Source organism: Cricetulus griseus, assembly GCF_003668045.3.
Source record: "Cricetulus griseus strain 17A/GY chromosome 1 unlocalized genomic scaffold, alternate assembly CriGri-PICRH-1.0 chr1_0, whole genome shotgun sequence".
In the NCBI taxonomy this organism is placed as follows: Eukaryota; Metazoa; Chordata; class Mammalia; order Rodentia; family Cricetidae; genus Cricetulus; species Cricetulus griseus.
In genome coordinates this window covers 79977566-79998794 of record NW_023276806.1, presented here as the reverse complement: position 1 = coordinate 79998794, position 21229 = coordinate 79977566, and the positions used below count along the sequence as shown (strand labels likewise).

The following is a 21229-nucleotide window of genomic DNA, read 5'->3' as shown; positions in this document are numbered from 1 at the left end:
ACCATACTGTTTACTGTTTTCTCTTATTTAGATCAAATTTAAAAGAATGTCTTATATAAAACAAGAATGATGATGAAATACAATTGTAATATCTGCACAATAGAAACCATGAAGAAGCACTTCCTAGAAAACAGACACTAAAATGATGGTAGCTCAAGACTTGTTTTGGATAAGGGAGGAAGATTTATATGTATGAAGACATATATATTTAAATACATAAAGCAAAATACTGGTATGTAATGAGAATGATGAGAAAAGAAAAGTCAGATGAATATGTGGGTTACCTCAAACCATGGGATTATGGGCATGAGCCACAGGCAGTTAATTTTTCTCTCTTTTATTTTTGAAAAAAATTAAATTAGAAAAAAACTTGTTTTACATGTCAATGCCAGTTCCCTCACCCTACCCTCCTCGTTTACCCTAACCAACCCAATATCCCATCCTCTTTCTACTCCACAGGGAGGGTGAGGCCTTCATAGAGGTTCTTCAAAGACTATCATACCATTTGAAAGCAGGGCCTAAGCCCTCCCCTGTGTGTCTAAGCAGCGAGAGTATCCCTCTGTGTGGAAATGGGCTCTTAAAGTCCATTGTTTTATTAGGGATAAATACTGATCCACGACCAGAGGCCCCATAGATTGCCCAGGTATCCTATCTGACACCGGCATTCATGGGTTCTGGATAGGTCCTATGCTGGGTTTCCAAGCTATCAGTCTGGGGTCAATGAGCTCCCGCTTGTTTAGGTCAGCTGTTTCTGTGGGTTACTCCAGCGTGGTCTTGACCCCTTTGCTCATCTGTCCTCCCTCTCTGCAACTGGATTCCATGAGTTCGGCATAGTGTATAGCTGTGGATGTCTGCTTCTGCTTCCATCAGCTACTGGATGAAGGCTCTAGGATTGAATATAAGGTAGTCATCAATCTCATTATTGGTGAAGTACATTTAAGGAAGCCTCTCCACTATTGCTTAGATTGTTAGTTGGTGTCATCCTTGTAGATCTCTGGATATTTCCCTAGTGCCAGATTTCTCTTTGAACCCATAATGGCTCCCTGTATTATGGTATCTCTTATCTTACTCTTCTCTATTCCACCAATTAATCTTCTTGCTTCCTCACATCCTGCTCTTCCCTCCTCATCTCCCCTAACTCCCTCTCCCCTCCTGCCATGTTTGGAATTAATTCAGGAGATCTCGTCCCTTTCCCCATCTCCAGAGGACCATGTATGTCTCTCTTAGGGTCCTCCTTGTTTCCTAGCTTTTATGGCAGTGTGTATTATAGGTTTTCATACCATGTTTGTCCTTTTGTGACTGGGTTACCTCACTCAGGATAGTTTCTTCTAGCTCCATCCAGTTGCCTGAGAATTTCAATATTTCATTGTTTTTTTTTCTCACTGAGTAGTACTCCATTGTGTAAATTTTCCACATTTTCTTTATCCATTCTTCATCTAAGGAGCATCTAGGTTGCTTCCAGGTTCTGCCTATTACAAGTAATGTTGCTGTGAACATAACTGAACAGATGCCCTTGTTTTATGAATGTGTATATGCCTAAGAGTGGAATTTCTGGATCTTGTGGTAGACTGATTCACAATTTCCTGAGGAACTGCCATAATGATTTCCAAAGTGGCTGTATGAGTTTGCACTCCCACCAGTATTCCCCTTTCTCCACATCCTCTCCAGCATAAACTGCCATTGATGTTTTTGATTATAGCCATTCTAATTGGAGTAAGATGCTATCTCAGAGTTGTGTTTGTTTGTAATTCCCTGATGGCTAATAATGTTGAACACTTTCTTAAGTGTCTTTCACCCATTTTAGATTCCTGTATTGAGAATTGTCTAATTAGTTCCATATCCTACTTTTTTATTAGATTATTTGGTGTTTTGGTGACTAGCTTCTTACGTTCTTTGTATATTTTAGAAATCAGACCTGTATCAGAAGTGGGGTTGGTGAATATATTTTCCCATTCAATGGGCTGTCATTTTGCATTGTTGACTGTGTCTTTGCCTTACAGAAGCTTCTCAGTTTCAGGAGGTCCCATTTATTAATTGTCAATCTCAGTGTCTGTGCTACTGGTATTATGTTCAGGGAGTTGTCTCCTGTACCAATTCCTTCCAGGGCACCTATCACTTTTTCTTCTAAGAGGTTCAGTGTGAATGGATTTAAGTTGAGATCCTTGATCCATTTGGACTGAGGTTTTGTGTGTGATAATAGATATGGATCTATCTGCAGTCTTCTACATGCCAGCATCAGTTATGCCAGCACCATTTGTTGAAGATGCTTTCCTCTTTCCATTGTATAGTTTCAACTTGTTTGTCAAAAATCAGGTGTTCATATGTGTGTGGGTTAATATCATGGTTTTCAATTCAATTACATTGTTCTAGCTATCATTTTTTTTATATATTTTGATGCAGAGTCTCTCTAACTTGACCAAGCTGGATTTGAATTTATGACCTTCTTTAATCAGCCTCCAATGTAATTGTGATTTCAGATATTCTTCAAGGATAGACTAAGGTATTAGTTGTTAATATTTTAAGTTATAATTACATTTCTCCCCCTTTCCTTTCCCCTATACTGCCTTCTACTTACTCTGTCCCAAGTTAATTAGCTCTTTTTAATTGTGGACACACACACACACACACACACACACACACACACACACACACACACACTACTGAGTATACAAATAACATTTTCATAAAAAGTTTAAAAATAAATATGTACTAAATTTTATTCTGAAATATATTTTGATTAAATTCTACTATTTGGATTTTCTTTACCTTCCTATTCTCACTCATTATATTTTCATACTCTGCTATTCTGGATATTATAATCGATTGTATATTTGCAAGATAATTTTATATTACAGATTATTGGTCAGGAATTTAGAAAATTAAAGTGCCGTAGATTTTTTACACTAAACCTAGCAATGCTTTTGTCAACAAAGGACCTCACTACACTATTGATGGTCTGTCACTCATAGATTTCCCTTTCTTGTTACAATATTTGGCCAGATGATTAAAATCAAAGAAAAAAGAAAGAAAGAAAGCAAAGTCCCATTGTTCAATCTGTGCTTATTTCAGGAACTTCATCCCTAATGCCCCTCAGCAAAAATGCAGAAATATTAACCTTTACTCTTCCAGTAATCCCCACCCACTTTCATTGTTCACCCATTGAACTTCTTTGTTTGTTTACTTCAGGTCCACCCCAGCAACTCCAATTACATGAGTGTTGTCATTTGAATATAGAATCATGCCTAGAGGTGGATGTGCTTTAAAAACCTTAACCTCCAACTGGTGCTGCTGTTTGGGAAAGTTATGGAAGGGATAGGATGTGAAGCCCTAATGCTGGAGGCAGGCCTCAGTTAATTTAGAGTCTGGCCATATTTTTTATTTGTTTCTGTTTCCCAGCTTCAGGTGAAATATGATCAGATGATCCCCTGCTGGTGCTGCTAGATTTTGTCATGATGGGATGATTCCCTTCAAGACAGAAGCTAGCAGGTTCAAGGCCCATGCACTGGGGAGGGCTGGTTCTACCCCTTACCATTTGAGTAGCAGAGTTGGTTCTGTCTCTCTCTCTTGAGGGGGTTGATTCCAGCAACCAGGACTGACCAACTCAGCTTTCAGTCAGGCAAAGATGCAGGGCTTTGAGCTGGCACTCTTTAACATCTCTATATGTGACCTCTAGAAAAAGTGAAGGAACTGGTTAGGTGGAACCATAGCTACAGGTTCCCCATGACTTTGTCAACAGTCAGATATCTGAGAGAAGATTCAGTGACAGTCCAGTAGTGGTAGTATACAAAAAGAAGGAAGAGACCTTGAACTTGACCAACAGCACATTGCTCAATGAAAATTTGCAAGGGAAGTTGTGAGAAAAAAGATACATGATACTCCCAGTGACACTAGGAAAACTAAAGAGATGATTTAGAGCTGGGAAAGACAGAAGAGAGGAGTGTCTTTTTTGTTTATTTGATTTTAATTAATAATCATATTTACATTTTTATTTATTTTTAATTTTTATTAAATTTTCCATTAGGAAGAGATGCTACAGGGGAGAATATGGAGGGACTGGAGGGTAGAAGGGTTTTAGTATGAATGATATAAAATTCCCAGAGTCAATAAATAGAAGATTTGGCTAGTCACTCTCTCCATAACTCTTGAAGTTCTAACTAGAGTAATAAGACAAAAAAGGAGATCAATGGAATAAGATTTGGAAAAGAAGTCAAACTTTCACTATTTAGAGATCATATGATAGTTTACTTAAGTGATCAAAAAAAAAAAAACTCTAACAGGGAACTACTACACTGATAAATACCTTCAGCAAAGTGGCTGGACATGAGATTAACTCAAACAAACAAACAAACAAACAAACAATACAAACCAGTAGCTCTACAGATGATAAATGGGCTGAGAAAGAAATCAGAGAAACATCAAACTTCACAATAGCCAAAAATAACATAAAATATCTTGGGGTAACTCTAACCATGCAAGTGAAAGACATGTATATAAGATTTTTGAGCTTTAGAGAAGGAAATTAAAGAAGATACCAGAAAATGGAAATATCTCCCATGCTCTTGGATAGGTTAGGAAAACATAGTAAAAATGGCAATCTTGCCAAAAGCAATCTACAGATTCAAGGCTATACCCATCAAAATCCCAGCGCAATTCTTCACAGAACTTGAAAGAAAAATTTGCAACTTTACATGGAAAAACAAAAGACACAGGATAGCCAAAACAACCCTGTACAATAAAGGAACTTCTGGAGGCAAAACCATCCATGACTTCTAGCTCTATTATTGAGCTATAGTGCTTAAAACAGCTTGGTATTGGCACAAAAATATACAGGTTGACCAAGGGAATCGAATTGAAAACCCTGATATTAACCCACACACATATGAACACCTGATTTTTGACAAAGATGCTAAAATTACACAATGGAAAAAAGAAAGCTTCTTCAACAAATTTGTGCTGGCATAATTGGATGCTGGCATGATAGATCCATAACTGTTGCCATGAACAAAACTTAAGTCCAAATAGATCAAAGAACTCAACTTAAATCCAGCCGCACTGAAGTGTTTAGAAGAGAAATTAGGTGGTACCCTCCAAAGTATTGGTACAGGAGACCACTTCCTGAACATAACCCCAAGAGCAGAGACATTGAGATTGACAATAAATGGGACCTCCTGAAACTGAGAAGCTTCTTTAAGGCAAAGGACACAGTCAACAATACAAAATGGCAGTCCACAGAATGGTAAAATATATTTACCAACCCAAGATCTGACAGAGGGTTTATTTCTAAAATATACAAAGAACACAAGAAGCTAGTAACCAAATACCAAATAATTAAATGAAAAATAGGGTAAAGAACTAAACAGAGAATTCTCAATACAGGAATATAAAATGCCTGAAAGAAAGTGTTCAACATCCTTAGCCATCAGGGAAAAGCAAATCAAAACAACTCTGAGATACCATCTTACTCCTATCATAATGGCTAATCAAAAACACCAAGGACAGTTAATGCTGGGGAGGATGTGGAGAAATGGGAATACTCCTCCACTGCTGGTGGGAGTGCAAACTCATACAACTCTTTGGAAATCAGTATGGCAGTTCCTTAGGAAAATGTGAATCAGTCTACCACAAGATCCAGCAATTCCACTCTTAGGCATATACCCAAGAGATGCACATTCAGAAAACAAGGACATCTGTTCAACTATGTTCATAGCAGCATTATTTGTAATAGCTAGAACCTGTAAGCATCTGAGATGCCCCTCACCTGAAGAATGGACAAGGAAAATTTGTTACATTTACACAATGGAGTACTACTGGGGGGGATGAAATCTTGAAATTCATAGGCAAATGGATGAAATTAGAAGCAACCTTCCTGAGTGAGTTTACCCAGTCACAAGAAGACCAACATGGTATGTACTCATATATATATATATATATATATATATATATATATATATATATATATATATATATGACATAGAGCAAAGAATTACCAGCCTACAATCCACACCACCAGAAAAGCTAGGAAACAAGGAGGACCCTAAAGAGACATACATGGTCCACCAGTAAAAGGCGAAAGGAACAAGATCTCCTGAGCTAATTGGAACCATGCGGGGGAAGAGAGAAGGAGTTAGGAGAAAGAGAAGGAAAGAAGAGGAGGAGAGAGGAGAACATGAGAGAGCAAGAAGTTCAAGTCAGGGGAAAAATAGAGGAGAGCAAGTAAAGAGATACCATAATAGAGGGAGCTATTCTAAGTTTAAAGAGAAATCTGGCACTAGGGAAATGTCCAGAAATGTACAATGTTGACCCCAACTAACAATCTAAACTATAGTTTAGAGGCTACCTTAAATTCCCTTTTCAATAATGAGATTGATGACTGCCTTATATTCCATCCTAGAGCCTTCCTCCAGTAACTGATAAAAGCATAAGCAGACACCCACAGCTAAACACTGAGCCGAATTCTGGAATCCGGTTGCAGAGAGGGAGGAGTGATGAGCAAATGGTTCAAGACTAGGATGGAGAAACTGACAGAAACAGCTGACTTGAACAAGGGGGAGCTCATGGACCCCAGACTGATAGCTGGGAAACCAGCATAGGACTGTGGCAGACTCCTTGAAGGAGGATGTCAGTTTGGAGTTCTTGTTAATCTATGTGGTCTCTATTAGTGGATCAGTATTTATCCCTGATACAGGGATGGACTCTGGCAGCTCACTCCACATGGAAGGATGCTCTCTCAGCCTAGACACACAGGGGAGGGTCTAGGCCCTGCTCCAAATGATATGATAGACTTTGAAGATCCCCCATGGTAGGCCTCACTCTTCCCTGGGAAGCAAAAAAGTGGATGGGTTAGGGGGCCTTTGGGTGGCCGCAGGGGAGGATGGAGGGTGGGAGAGGGAACTGGGATTGACATGTAAAATAAGCTTGTTTCTAATTAAAATAAAAAAATAGTAATAAATAAATAGATGATGTTTTAAAATGTATTTAGTGAACTAACAAGAAAATGTCAGCCATTATCTTATGTTGCCCTCCACTGCTTATACAATATAAGAAAAATAGCAAGTTCTACTGTACTATGTTTCATCTTGCAAATAATTTCTTGTATCAGAAGTTTTTCTCAATCACTAATGCTGTCATACTTGTTCTGCCCATTGTCAATACCAACCTGAATTAGATTCAGCTTTTGAAACAGATTTGTGTCTGTCAATCTTATGACTTTCCTATTTACTTAGGCACACTCTCTAATGACTGCCTTTTAGAATATCACCACTCCTTTACCAGTAAAGCATTAATGAGAGCCCTCTAATTTACATAAGATTAAAACTTCACAATTTTTTAAATACAATTTCCACTTTTTTTTTTTTTTTTTTTTTTTGGTTTTTCGAGACAGGGTTTCTCTGTGTAGCTTTGGAGCCTATCCTGGCACTCGCTGTGGAGACCAGGCTGGCCTCAAATTCACAGAGATCCACCTGTCTCTGCCTCCCGAGTGCTGGGATTAAAGGTGTGCGCCACCAACGCCCGGCTACAATTTCCACTTTTTATGGCTTCCTCTTCACACCATCTTTCTATTCCATCCACACATGCTTCTTTTCTGCTTCTTAGACTGGTTATTTCATCTACAACTCAGACACAAGACATTGTATCCAAAGTGTTATTCCACATCTTCTGGACTCATTTGTGAACTATGAAATATTTCCAAACCAATTGGTCAATAGTCCATGATCTGAACCCCTTTTGTACCTAACTCTTGCTCCTGATCTTCTAGATACTTCTTAGCACCTTCCCTACTCTATTAATTTAATTAACAATTAAATAGTTCGTGTTAGCTGAACCGAAGCTCTTAGGCCGTATTGTTGTTCAGTTGTATTGTTCTTTGGCTAATATCTATTTTTTATTAATGACCATAACAAGTGTACTCTTTTCTAGGCAATGCCATTGGTTATTTCATGAGACCAGATCTGTTATATCCTTTGGGATAGGGCCTAGACCCTCCCCCATGTGTCTAGTCTAAGGGAGTATCCCTCTATGTGAAATGGCATCCCCAAGTGAATTAAATTATCAATTCATTATGTCCTTTTTATAAGAAACCAATCCTGTTTGCCTGTATGAACATGAGAAACATTAGCAATATTGCCCTGAGCATCCAGCCAGGGTACCATTATTAATATTCACATTCAACCCAAATAAATCTTACTGGAAATTGTAAAGATTGTAGTTTTCAAAAACACATAGCTTTATTCAATTCCTTTCCAATGATGTTAATTCTTTGCCAACTCTGATCTTCTATAACAAGTGAACTTTTCATAAATGAGGAAAGAGGCTAAGGATATTTCTTTTTCTTCAGAATCTGTGTACAATGTTCATGATTTTTATTGTTATTCATTCACATTGTATTAAATATAGAACATAGATTGGCTCTCTTTAAGAGAGAATGTAAGGGCCAGCAAGATGGCTCAACACATAAAGGCACTTTCTGAAAAACACAAAAATCTGAATTCATTCCCAAAGCACACATGGCAAGAAAGAAATGATTCCCACAATTGTCCTATGACTTCCACATTCATGCCATGCCATATGAGTGCACACATGGACCCTTACACAGTAAATAAATAATATACTATAAAAAGAAAACATTATGTTCACTACCCAATAGCTACATAATTCTCCTTCCACAGAAAAAATCAGACTCAATTTGTTTGACCATATGTCTGCTCAGAATATAATCTAGCATTCCCAGTGTATATCATAGAAAAGCATGATAATGTTATTCAATTCCAGCCAATGTGCATAAGGAGAAACTATATATATGCCACTTACAGGTAGAGTAAAAGTCAAAATTTAATGTGGCAAAAAGCAGAAATATTTATGGCTCTGTTCCTATGTTTAAAGAGCTCAGATTTTTACATGCAATTTGATACATCACAGTTTCATGCATGAAGTAAAGCTGAGACTCCGATAAAGCTGGCAAAGAAAATTGCTTAATATTTTCCACTAGTGGGTTCCAGTTTCACGGATATATTTGCATGGTGGTCAAGCAGCTGCTAGAAGAAAAATAGCAGCATGCATATTCTGTACTTGGTTACCTAGAGAGATATTTAGGAAAAGCTCCTTTGGTAAACTTTGATGGAGACAGCACAAATAACTGACATAAACTCAAACATTTAGGAGCTATGCCATTCCTAGCAGTTAATTCACTGTGGCAAAATAATGGATTCCAGTGAAAACAGGCTTGGTCAAAAGTGAAAGCCATCTCTGACAGTATGATAACTGCACTTGACTTGCCTTTGATCTGACCACACCATGCTCAATTTGTGGGAATGTTTAAACTTCAACATAAGCTCAAGAGATTTTGCACTGGTGATGTAGTTGCAAATAAAGAACAACTAGAGGTTGTGCAACACTCTTGAATCTTAGGATAAATGAAGGGTGAAGGATGGTGATCAGTACAAGTGTGCATCAGCAGGGGAAAATATTGATGAGTAGAGTCAAGGATATCAGAGACAATTATCTGTGCCTCCAGGGAATGAATCTGGCATGATAGGTAACATTAAGCACGTCAAATCTGAAAATAGCATGTTTGTCATAGGGAAAGTTGAAAGAAGTGCCTATGAATGTGTTAACAACTGGAGTCTCACTTAGGGCAAAACAGCAACCAATAAGAATTGAATCGGATGGCATAACAAGGGCATTGACTGTTCTCAAGGAAATGTTTGAAGCACAGCCAAACATCAGACAATCTCCAGCTAAAACCCATCTTCTGGAACTAGTTAGCCTAAGAAGCTGGGAGTGTGTCATGGCAATATTAAACAGTCTCTGACTTTAGGAGCACACATTTTTATGCAGATCAATCAGAAAAATCTGGAAGATTCTTAAAGACTTGCAAGCACAATAAAAGGAGAAAGATGAAGTAATCATTTGTGTCTTGTGATTTGTACCAGTGAAATTGGGAGTCATCTAAATTTATACTTATGTTTGAGCAGATCCAAAAATCTACCCATCTCTTGAGAAATTACAGTGTTTTCTTGATGATGTAAAAGAAATTAAATTTGATGAGGAAATCATTGAAGTATATGTTTGTATATTCTGAAATGAATTTTCCTTCACCCATAGCCCAACTAAATGAACATCAAGTATCATTCAGAAGAGGATATTTTAGCCTTTATCAAAAGCTACTTATGAGTAATCATTAACTTGGGCCAAAAGCAATTCCTAGATCTTACATTAAATCAAAGAATAATTATAATAAGTAACAGTATTAGCAAATGAAAATAGACCAATTGTACAGTAAATCTGTGTATAATTTAGTGTGTTGAAATATACTTCTAAACAGAATGCCACTCAAAACACTAACGTGAAAAGTCTACTGCCTTATCAAATAAAACACCATGCCTGAGTTTCTGTGTCCTCTTTCATGACAGGAAATGGTATTCTCATCGTTTGCTGGCTTTAAAGCAGGACTTGGAAAATAGCCAACTCAGTACCACTTAGCAATAAGGCAGTTACTAGAATTTTACTTCAAAGGAAGTAAAAGAAAGGAAACAAAACAGTACTCAAACCTGCAGATTGTCTCCTTAACAGAGACATGCCATTTAGCTATCATTTGGTCCAAAGGGTCTCCCTGTGATCTTGTCCTATCAAAACCTATTACTTCTGGAAGGCAGATTGCCATCTTCTATACTTCCCTTAAACTGTAATTCTAACAAGACTAATAGTTGCACTCTGCAGGTGACCTTACCATTTATTCATTTAAAAGCAGGGTGGTCATGGGGGCCATCTTTCAAATTCAGCTGCTCACATTGAGCAGGTTCTGGAATTTTATTAGTTTCATCATTTTCCCCTGAAATAAAGGAATTATGGATTGTACTTCTTTTAAGTTACTGTTTCTAGCAGATCATTGAAACACATCACTTTCTTCTCCTGATGTACAGCAAAATATAACACAGCTCTCATCTATACCTCCAAACTTACTCTACTTTATCCATGCATAAACATATTAGTATACTCTTATCTTTGGTGTTTACACATTCTTCTTTCCTTCCCAGACTATATTCTACATACTTTCTAAATGTCATGAAAATACTGATTTTTGCACCCTTACTCAATTGGTTTGTTTCATGGAATAATTTTATATAACTTTTTATTTTTATTCATTTTCCCTGAAACTGATTGTGGTATCATAAACATTTATTTCAGTAAAATGAATAGATAGGCTCTTGTTTATTAAATACCTTCAGCATAAAACATTACATACTTCTTTTTCTAATAAAATGTAAAGAATTTACTACTAATAGCCATGGACACAACTAAAATTAGTGAGAAATTGTATAACAGATGATGGCAATGACTTATTTTTAAAAAATACCCAAATAGATGCATGAAGATATAAACCGCAATTTAGAAAAATAAAAAACAAAAAATATGAGCACAAAGTAAAGATACTGACATTAATAAATATAAAGCATTTTAATGTAATATTTCAATAAAAGTTTTGGGAATTTCATATGTGTATGTGATGTATTTTGATCACATTCATCTCCCATTCCTCCTCCTATCTCCTTCCAGGCCCATACTCCACCTCCCTACCCTCTCCCAACTTTATGTCCTCCTTTGTAAATAACCCACTAAGTTAAATTTGTGCTGCCCGTATATTCATGTGTGGAGGATCATCCAATGAAATATGTGTGACTGTTGTAGGATATTTCATTGCACTGGGAAACCTCAAGACTGTGTTAATAAGATTAACCTTGGGCAAAGAGGTGGAGTCAGCAACTAGTTGAGAAGTATTAACCATAGAGTACGGAAGACCCAGAAGATGGATAGAAAAAAACACAGAAAGGAATAGGGAGGGACTTAGAGTTTCCTGGTCTTCTTGGTCTGGGATCTGTAGAGAACTGAGTTTGTTGGGTCTCCAGTAAAAAGGGGGAAGGTAACTTGGTCACTCCTCCACCACTTCTTTCATCTATCATGTTTTCCCTAGGGAGTCATCTATCATGACTCCCTATTCTTTACTGATAATAGAACAACTTATATAAGAACAATGGGTGACCTATTGGAAATCATACTCTTAAATAAAGGTCTTTCAGAAGCTACCAACTATCAAAACTTTCTCAGGTAAGGGTCAAGCTTGGGGAACCTCTCCATACTACATGTATGCATAGGGGACTATTTTATGCCAGTTTTGTGCACACAAACACATTTGATGTGAGTCCAGCTGTACTTCAGGTTCAGAAGAAACAATTTTGCTCAAGTCCTCCCTGACTTCAGGCTCTTATCATCATTCCATCAATTCTTCTGCAGTGGTCTGAACCTTGAGGGGGATAAGGTCTGATATGGATGTCCCATTAGGACTGAGCACTCCACAGACACTTACTCCTGCAATTTGAACATGTGTAAGATTCTCTATTAACTGCCTTGACTGCATAGAGGAACTTCACTGTTACAGTATGAGAGCTGTACTAATCTTGGGGAAAGAATTGTTAACTTAAAGGGAAACTTGTTATTCTTGTTTAAGTTTCCTCAGCAATTAAAATATTCAATCCTTCCTCAAAGAGACTTAAGCAGGAAAATAACCAATTCAAAATAGTTTCAGGAAGTTCCTGAAAATGATAAGAATCATGAAACTCCTCCCTACTCAAGTAAGATGACAGCTGAGCATCATTCTCAGACAAACAGAGCATGCAAAGAAGACTTATAGGTAAACTGCAAGAAAGACTCTGTGACTAATATGGCTACCTGGAAGAGGGTTAGAGCAACCAAGGCACCTGAGAAGGAAAGTCTCCACCCTGTCCAGCTGCTCTTGGCTGTGCTGCATGCTCCAGGTTCCCAGGATTTGTGAGCTCTCACCAATGCTTAGTTGGGCTTTGATGAGGTAACTAACTTTGAGTCATTTATAATCCTGTAAGTAACCTGTTAACCATACTCATATAAACAACTCTAATGAAATTCATTGGTACAACAAGATGAATGGTATCCATACTTTGGTTAGTCACAGTCTTCTTGTCCTCCCCCCATTTATATTTTTTCTTGTTAGTTATACCTTTATCAACACTCCTATACCCTACATGCCTAAACCTTTCCTCATGTAAACCTCCCTACCAATTATTTTCCTTTGAACTGAGTGAGCTAACCCAGATCCAGAAAGACAAAAGTCACATTTTTTTCTCATATGTCGCTCTATCATTCATATATGTTTAACTTGAAATGCCCATAGGTTCTAAGAAAGCAAATTCTGAAAGTAGGGGTGCCAGTTTTCCTCCGGTCAAACAATGGTCAGATTGATATGATAAGAGAAATTAAAGACAATTACTTTCTTTTTAATTAATTTCTTTTTGTTGTCATTGTTTGAGGAGAAGGAAATCTCTATAGTGATTAATGCAGGGAAGACCTTGGTTGTCCTCACTACCCAAATCAGGAAAGAATGAATATCTTTTCATGTAATTCAATATTCACTAAGGAAGAATATATCCACCTACTGCCTGTGGATGGAAATGACAGAAACTAAAAAAGAGATGGCTGTTTTAAAATGTCAGATAGAGTAAGTACAATATCCAGCACACTTTAGTTGTCATATCCTGAGATATAAAGTAATGTCAATTTAAGTATATAGTGTCATAAACACAGAAACATTTCATTGTAGAATTATGAATGTATGTTTAAATAAATATATAGAGATAACATGTATTATTATTTACATATAATTGATAACACAATGCTGGCATAGTGGGTTGTATTTATGTATTAGGAATTTATATGTGCATATATATGTATAAATGTAACAGTAATTAAGAAAAAAGGGGCCATTTATTTGAGAGATAGCAAGGGGTATGAATGGGAGAAGAGGGAGTGGGAGAAAGGAAAGTGGAAATGATTTCAAAATGTAAAAACTTATACATACATAGTTAAAAATGAATTGTATATATAATGGTAATCAAAGTTTATTGATATCTGTCATTAAATGTGAGAAAACCCCATTCACTTGATGACATTAAAAGCACACACTATGTATTTTCTTTTTTGCATTTATGCTCATAGTTCACCCATGATGCTTGCACATATTAAATCTAAACACATTATAAATTGAATTGTTACCATTAACATACTTAGGTCATTAAAAACAGTATCTTGTATAGATGATACATGTATAGTAATCAGTGAGTTTTTCTTAAGCAGTTAATTTTAAAATATGTATGCATTTATTTTTAAAAGGACTATGTGAAAATGTTTCCATTTTATGCAACTTAAACATAATGTCTGCTTCTTTCTCAACTTAGTATGGTTTTATTTTTTTCCTTAAGATTGGGTCTCTGTGTAGCTTTGGAGCCTGTCCTGGCACTTTGTCTGTAGACCAAGCTGGTTTTGAATGCACAGATATCCGCCTGTCTCTACCTCCAGAGTGCTGGGATTAAAGGCATGCACCACCAATGCCAGGCTGTCAGTTTGGTTTTCAAGTGAATACTTTTCCCTTTGAGTAGTGGTTGTTCTTTCTAATTGTACAAAGTTCCTTATCCTTCAAGGTTCTTTGGAAATTTAACACCCTTTAACAAGTTTGTTTCTTTGTTAAAATATGATTTCTCCCTCTGCTAAATCTCCATGTGAATACTCTCGCTTTATTCTGCTGTGGAACTTAAAATATTCTCATTTTATTGGCATTATTGTTCTTAATATTTTTCCACTGTTATATACTTTTTGAAGATATCTCTTTTTAAATCTTAAGATATGGTGATCTTTGTTCTCATGACAATACATACAACTTCTGTGATTTCAAAGTTTTAAAATAATCATCATGATTACTTTCTTTTAAGTTAACAACCATCAAACACATAGGCACCATATTGACAGCTTGCATCATCTTTTATTTTCATGTATGGATATAGCTGGGAGACAGTTCTTGGTAATTCAATGAAAGAATAAACACATTATTAATAACATAATAATCCAGTGAAAAGTAAAATATTCCTCACTGAGAAGACTATAAAATGGTAAAAGAAAATGTCCATATTTTCAGTAGATGTATCTAAAATATTCTGTTCACAAGTGGGAAAACAGAAAATGCAAAATGTGGTAGTATGATAATAATTCATTACCTGTGCAAGTTGTAATTGGTTAGTTTAAAGCAAGGGCACTATAATCACATTAACTCACTTTGGGGTGTTTAATGTAACCATACCATATCCTGCTGTGTCTCATTACTTAAGTGAAGTTGCAATTTAGTTTTCCTGCTGACTACTCGATTGCATTTCTAGGCAAAGACAGATAGTAAGTTATATCAAATTATCCTTGTTTATCTAAAGAATGCATTGATCAATACCATATGATCTGAGGCCAGCTACTTCAATTACCTCTAATCATGCATTTGAGAAAAAGCAAATATACCCAACACTTTTACACGTTACAATACAATTTATTGCACAACACTCATCTTAAATGTTATGTTATGCTTGTCTGTATGTGGTTATATTTTTGTACCGAAAATAAATTTTCTTTCATACAATATTTTCTGATCAGGGTTTCCCTCCCTCATCTCTTCTTATATCCTCCCTAACTCCCTTTGCCTCTAAATCAACACTGTCTTTCCTTCTCTCTTAAGAAAACAAATAGCTAAATATAACAAAGAGCAATAAAACAAAAACAACAAACACACAGAAAAAGCATAAGAATCACAGAAGAAAGTCATATACAAACAAAACCTATAGAAACACAAAATTTGAAACTATACTATACAAGACAAAAAACAGTAAAATTAAAAATAATGTCCAAAAAATGAAGTACAAAACAAAGAATCTCCAAATATGTTTTGCGTTATTATTGTGTTCATCCTCTACTGCTGACCAAGAGGCCTACTTTAAAAAAATTAATTAATTTGTTACATTCCAATCCCAGTTACCCCTCTCTCCTCTTTTCCCACTCCTTCCACTGCCCCCCCACCACCTCTCGTATGATCCTTGTAGAGGGTAAGGCCTCCTCTAAGAAGTCTTCTAAGTCTGCCCCATCCTCTCATTGAGGCATGACCAAGGTTCCTCTCCATGTCCCACACCCCAGTGTCTAGGCTGAGCAAGATATCTCTCCATATAGAATGGGCTCTACTAAGTCAGTTTGTGTCTTAGTATTATATCTAGGACCCACTGCCAGTTGCTTCATATATTGTCCCAATTGCACCATTGTCACCTTTATTGAGCTAGTCTAGTTCAGTCTTATGCATGTTCCCCATTTTCCAGAATTAAGTCAGTGATCTCTCACTAGCTCAGGTAAGCTGATTCTGGAGAAAAAAAAATGATCCTGATTGAGGTAACCTAAAACCAAAAAGATAAATATAATATGTTCTGTTCACATGTGGGAAAACAGAAAATGCAAAATGTGGTAGTATGATAATAATTCATTACCTGTGCAAGTTGTAATTTGTTAGTTTAAAGCAACGGCACTATAATCACATTAACTCACTTTGGGGTGTTTAATGTAACACCCCAAATTACCAATATGGAGTCAGGTAGAAATATAAGGGTATTTAATAGGGAAAAACCTTACTTACAGAGTGACCTAGCCAGCCAGTGTGGCAGCAGTCTGTACACAAGCCCAAAAGTGAAACTGAAAGAGAGCATGCAGTCCCATCCCAGTATCACTCTATGTCACCCTGACCACGCCCTCGAAAGCATGGTCAGGCACACCTGAAGCCAGTCCCTAAGTAGGCGTGGCTACAGCTTCCCCTACAATGTACTCATTCATAAGTGGATATCAGACATAAAGCACAAAATACCCAGTCTACAATCCATAACCCCAGAGAAGCCAGAAACCTTTTCCAGCACCAGAAGCAAATGCAAAAATCTACAACTAACCAATGGGCCAAGCTCCTGGAGTACAGTCAAAGTGACAGAGGAGTGATAATATGAACAAAGGAGTCAGCGATCTACCTTGAAGTACAGTTTATACATTGGGAGAAAACTATTTTTTCCTTTAAGAGTGGTTTTTAATAGATGGTAGTATCTCCTGTCTACATTCTACTCAGTGCTGAGGTACGATGTGGCTTGAACCTGTGCAGGCACTGTGCATGCATTCATAGTCTTTATGAATTGACATGTCCTATGAGTTGTGTCTAGAAGTCACTGTTTCCTCATGGTCCTCCATCCACTCTGGCTCTGACAATCTTTCTACTTCCTCATCATTATAGTTCCCTGATCCCTGATGGTAGAGATTTGCTGATGACATCCCACTTAGGACTGAGTACTCCAAGGACTTCTACTTACATTGTTCATTTGTGGGTCTCTGCATTAGTTCCTATCTCCTGCAGAAGGAAGCTTCTCTGAAGGTGCTTTATGTGTATAGTAGAATGTTGCTAGGCGTCATTTTATTGCTATGTTCCTTCATCTAAGCAATAGTATTTGGTTTTCCCATAGATCCACAACCTATGTTGTTCAGGTTCTTCACCACCTGAGCAGTGTTGGGCATGGATTTCATCTCATTGTGTGGGACTGAAATCAAATCAAATGGTGTTTGGTTACTTCTACAATGTTTATGAGAATATCACCATGTGTGCAATGTACAAAGCTCACCATTGTAGATTGAAAGGTTTGTAGCTGGTTTGTGTTTGCCATTTCTCCTCTTGGAGCATGCAGAGTAGCTTCTAGTCCCATGGACACTCTCAATAGTGGTAAAGGCCTTAGTAATGCACTAGCTTTATTCTTTGTTCAATGAAATATGTAAGTGTTGTCTTTAGCTTTACTACCAGTTTGTGGAGAGCAGCCTTGGAAATAACCTAATTGTTTGAGGGTTTCCAGTAGAAGCCTTTGTCTTGCAACTTCATTCCTGTCACTGGAGATTTCACTTGGTAGTGAGAGGTGTCCAGCTGAGCTTTTGTCTCCCCCTTTATTTGGTGATTCCATTTTGATTTTTCATATATATATATATATATATATATATATATATATATATTATTAAGAAAGCTTCTAATATAGTAAGTTTCCATATGACTCTTCAGATGGCCCCAAGTGTAATGGGTATCCTTTTAATCTTCCTTCCCTAATTCTCCCCATTGTCCTTCCCTACCTCTTCATCATATTTTCCATCCCTTGGAAGATCCTCCACTCCTGCATAGTTTCTCACTGTATATCTAACTTCTGAAGTTATATGCATTGTTGTTTTTCAAAGGCTTAAAAGCTAACATCCATGTACAAGAGAATACATAGTATATTTGTCTTTGCATGTAGGAATGAATACCTGCTTGTGCATGAACATGCATTTACACAGGGGGTAGACAGAGAGATACAGAGCCAAGCATGAAGAGCTTCATTAAGAAAGACAAATGAAAATTAAAACCATTATAAAATGCAAATTTTTAGTCTACCAAAATTAGGCACCTTTTCTGGGGAGACACAACATAAAGATCCATTTACTCCAAATAAGGAACTGACAAAAGCCAAATTAGCTATGATACCAAAGTCTAACTTGGCCAGTCAATAAGTTTATTGTGGTATTTAAAATATTGGTGGGAATTTTGCTATTGAATAGGATGAGTGAATCACAGTTATACCACCAGAGAACCCACCTCAGATGGATGACTACTCCTTGATGGAGCAATCCCAGAGCTCTCTGTATGACTTTCAGAAAGGTCAAACATTTTGGAATCTCTTCAAAGTAGTTAAACAGGTAGGCCAGTCTCTTTCTCAAAAGATATTCACTCTTTGTGTAACCATGGGGAGGAATCCTGTATAAGTATTTAGTGTCATGAATTTTTTGAGACTTATAAATTGGGCATATCCTGAGTGTTGTGTGCCTGTCCATTATGGAATATTTCAAGTTTGAGCATATTGCTATAAACACCTCATGACTGTAACTGCTAGTGAAATAAGAATGGGTACTGTTAGAGATGAGCTAGAAGGTATTGTCTTTGTGACAAATATCTAATAGTTTTGAAGTTGTGAGCCATTTATATCTCAGTGATGTCATTCAAGGGATAGTCTTATGTGAATACAAAGAGAACATTCAGAACAAAGTGTTTTGTTAGACTGTTTATAATAGTCCCTGGAAATTTTCCTTGACAGTGATCTGCCTAAGCTAACTGTAGATTATTTATTCAATTATGCATTATATAACAGGTAACTTGTATGAATAAGACCTACTCTACCAACATCAACATTCAAACTGGCAGTAACAGAATATTAGAAAGGAAAATAGCTAACACATATGCATATGGAGTTATATCCCAATAATATGCTTATAAATATTTTGAAAAACAAGAAGTGATAACTGCTGAGATTGGACATATACATAGGATCCCTTGTGATACAATCTAAGAGAATTCTAGAAAGTTTCATTCCCTGTGCTTTTACCCCTGTTAAGTATGGGGTTTATGATGCAATTCTTTTCAAATGCATTGGAGATGACAAAACTCATGCTCTACCACTTTAGAGATCAAGTTACAAAATAATGATTGTTTCCATGTTGAGAACCCTATGTTGTACTCTTGTTTCTCTATGATGAGGAAACTAACTAGTATATCAAGAGCTGCCCTGTGGAGAGGAGCATATGATCAGTAACCGAGAGAAGACTCCAGGTAGCAATCACTGAAAAGTGAGAAACTGAACTCTGGCAATAACTGTATAATAGCTTACAAGCCTCTCCACCTGTAGTCCACCCATCACATGAGACTAGGGCAGTATGCATTACATGATTCCTTCATGACAGTGCTGTAAGTGATCTTGAATAGTGGTACTTAAACAAGATGTATCTGCACTCCACAGAATGAAAACGTAATAGATGTCTTCTGTTCTGAACCACTGATTTTTCAGAGTAATTTTTTAAGCCTCAAAGATAATTAATACAGGAAGGATGAACAACTGACAAAAACTGTGTGGCTGCATGGAAAATTCAGTACATTATTACAAGTGCCCTCCTATTTCTTTGTCTCTAGATTGGCTTTGCTATGCTCTGCCGTTTAATCTTCTGTTGGTAAAAAATGCAGGTGCAAACTGTATAAATTAGTCCCCCATGCCTGTCAAATGCTTCTTCAGGGAAATTGTAAAGAACTCAAATACAGAAATTCATACTTTATTATAAGAAGTGAGTAGAATCTATTGAAATTCATTATAAAAATATTTAATTTATTCAAAATATTCAAAACTTATTTCAGCACTTAAGCACCACCAGTATTTAGCTATTGGACATTTTATTTTTCTGGATAAATATGCATACAAATGCATATTTCATAAGATTGCAGTTAAGGAAGTAACATCATATTTCAAATGTTTTATAAATATATTTGGAAGCTTTGAGTAGTAAAATTCAACATTAAATGTTCAAGTTCCCTTTTCTACTTCCTTGAAGTAGGCCACAGTCACATATCCAGTGGCTTCCATATTCAATAGTCTGATACCAGGGAGCATTTCTTCTGAGGAAGAATTTCTGTTTTCCTCAATTACCATAATTTTTTTCATTTTTATTACTTTTGCTTTTTGTTCTGTAAGTCATACAAACTTTTTTGATAATGATCACTATAATTGGACATGGAATTCCACTTTAGAAAAGTGCACAGCTCTCTGTGTATTAGATTTCCACCCAGAAAGACCTAACCCATTCTCATCCTCAGGTCAGAGAATAGCAGACTTGGTAGTGCTTTGTTTCAATCTTGTGTTTTTCTAAGCTTTGGTGAGGAAATAGTTAAAAACACAGGTGTCCCCTGTCCCTACTTACTATTCAAATAGTCACTGGGATCTTTCAACTGGTCTTTAGATTTTTGCTGTTTTTCCATGTGATTCATTGTAGGACAAAGATGTAGACTTCATTACAAAGAGAAATGGGAAGGGAAAAAATGCTGGCCATGTCTATTAAAAAGCAAGGATGAATTTAACTTAGATAGCCAACCATCACCCAATCATTTCCAGCTGCCCTTCTGACTCTAAAGTATGTGTCTGTGTCTATGTGTATATAAAACAGAATACTTTCATGTTGTCCAAAATACATATATGTGTATATATGTATATAATTTAAACATATATGCACATATATATCACCCATATAAGTGTGTTTATTCTGTATTAATGCTGTTATGTTGCACACTCTCTTGAGAAGGAGTTATGCCCTAACTTATTGTTTATTACCTAATTATTTTATAACTGTGAGTTTTGTTATGTCCTATTTTTCTTCATCTTGTGTTTTGATATAGAAGCCATCTGTATTGGATGGCTTCTGGTTCCATAGAACCAGAACATTTGCTTCTGATACTTCAGGTTATAATGTGAAAATAATCCTG

General features: G+C 36.6%; 1 long non-coding RNA gene across 1 annotated transcript; it reads right to left on the bottom strand.

Annotated features, from left to right (window-relative positions):
- Positions 1-831: 831 nt before the first annotated feature.
- LOC107979643 lies at positions 832-16559 on the bottom strand. The gene is made up of 3 exons (XR_003480345.2): positions 16517-16559; positions 3530-3669; positions 832-886 (listed from the first exon to the last, which is right to left on the bottom strand). It is a non-coding gene; the product is annotated as an uncharacterized LOC107979643 (long non-coding RNA).
- Between the last annotated feature and the right edge of the window lie 4670 nt (positions 16560-21229).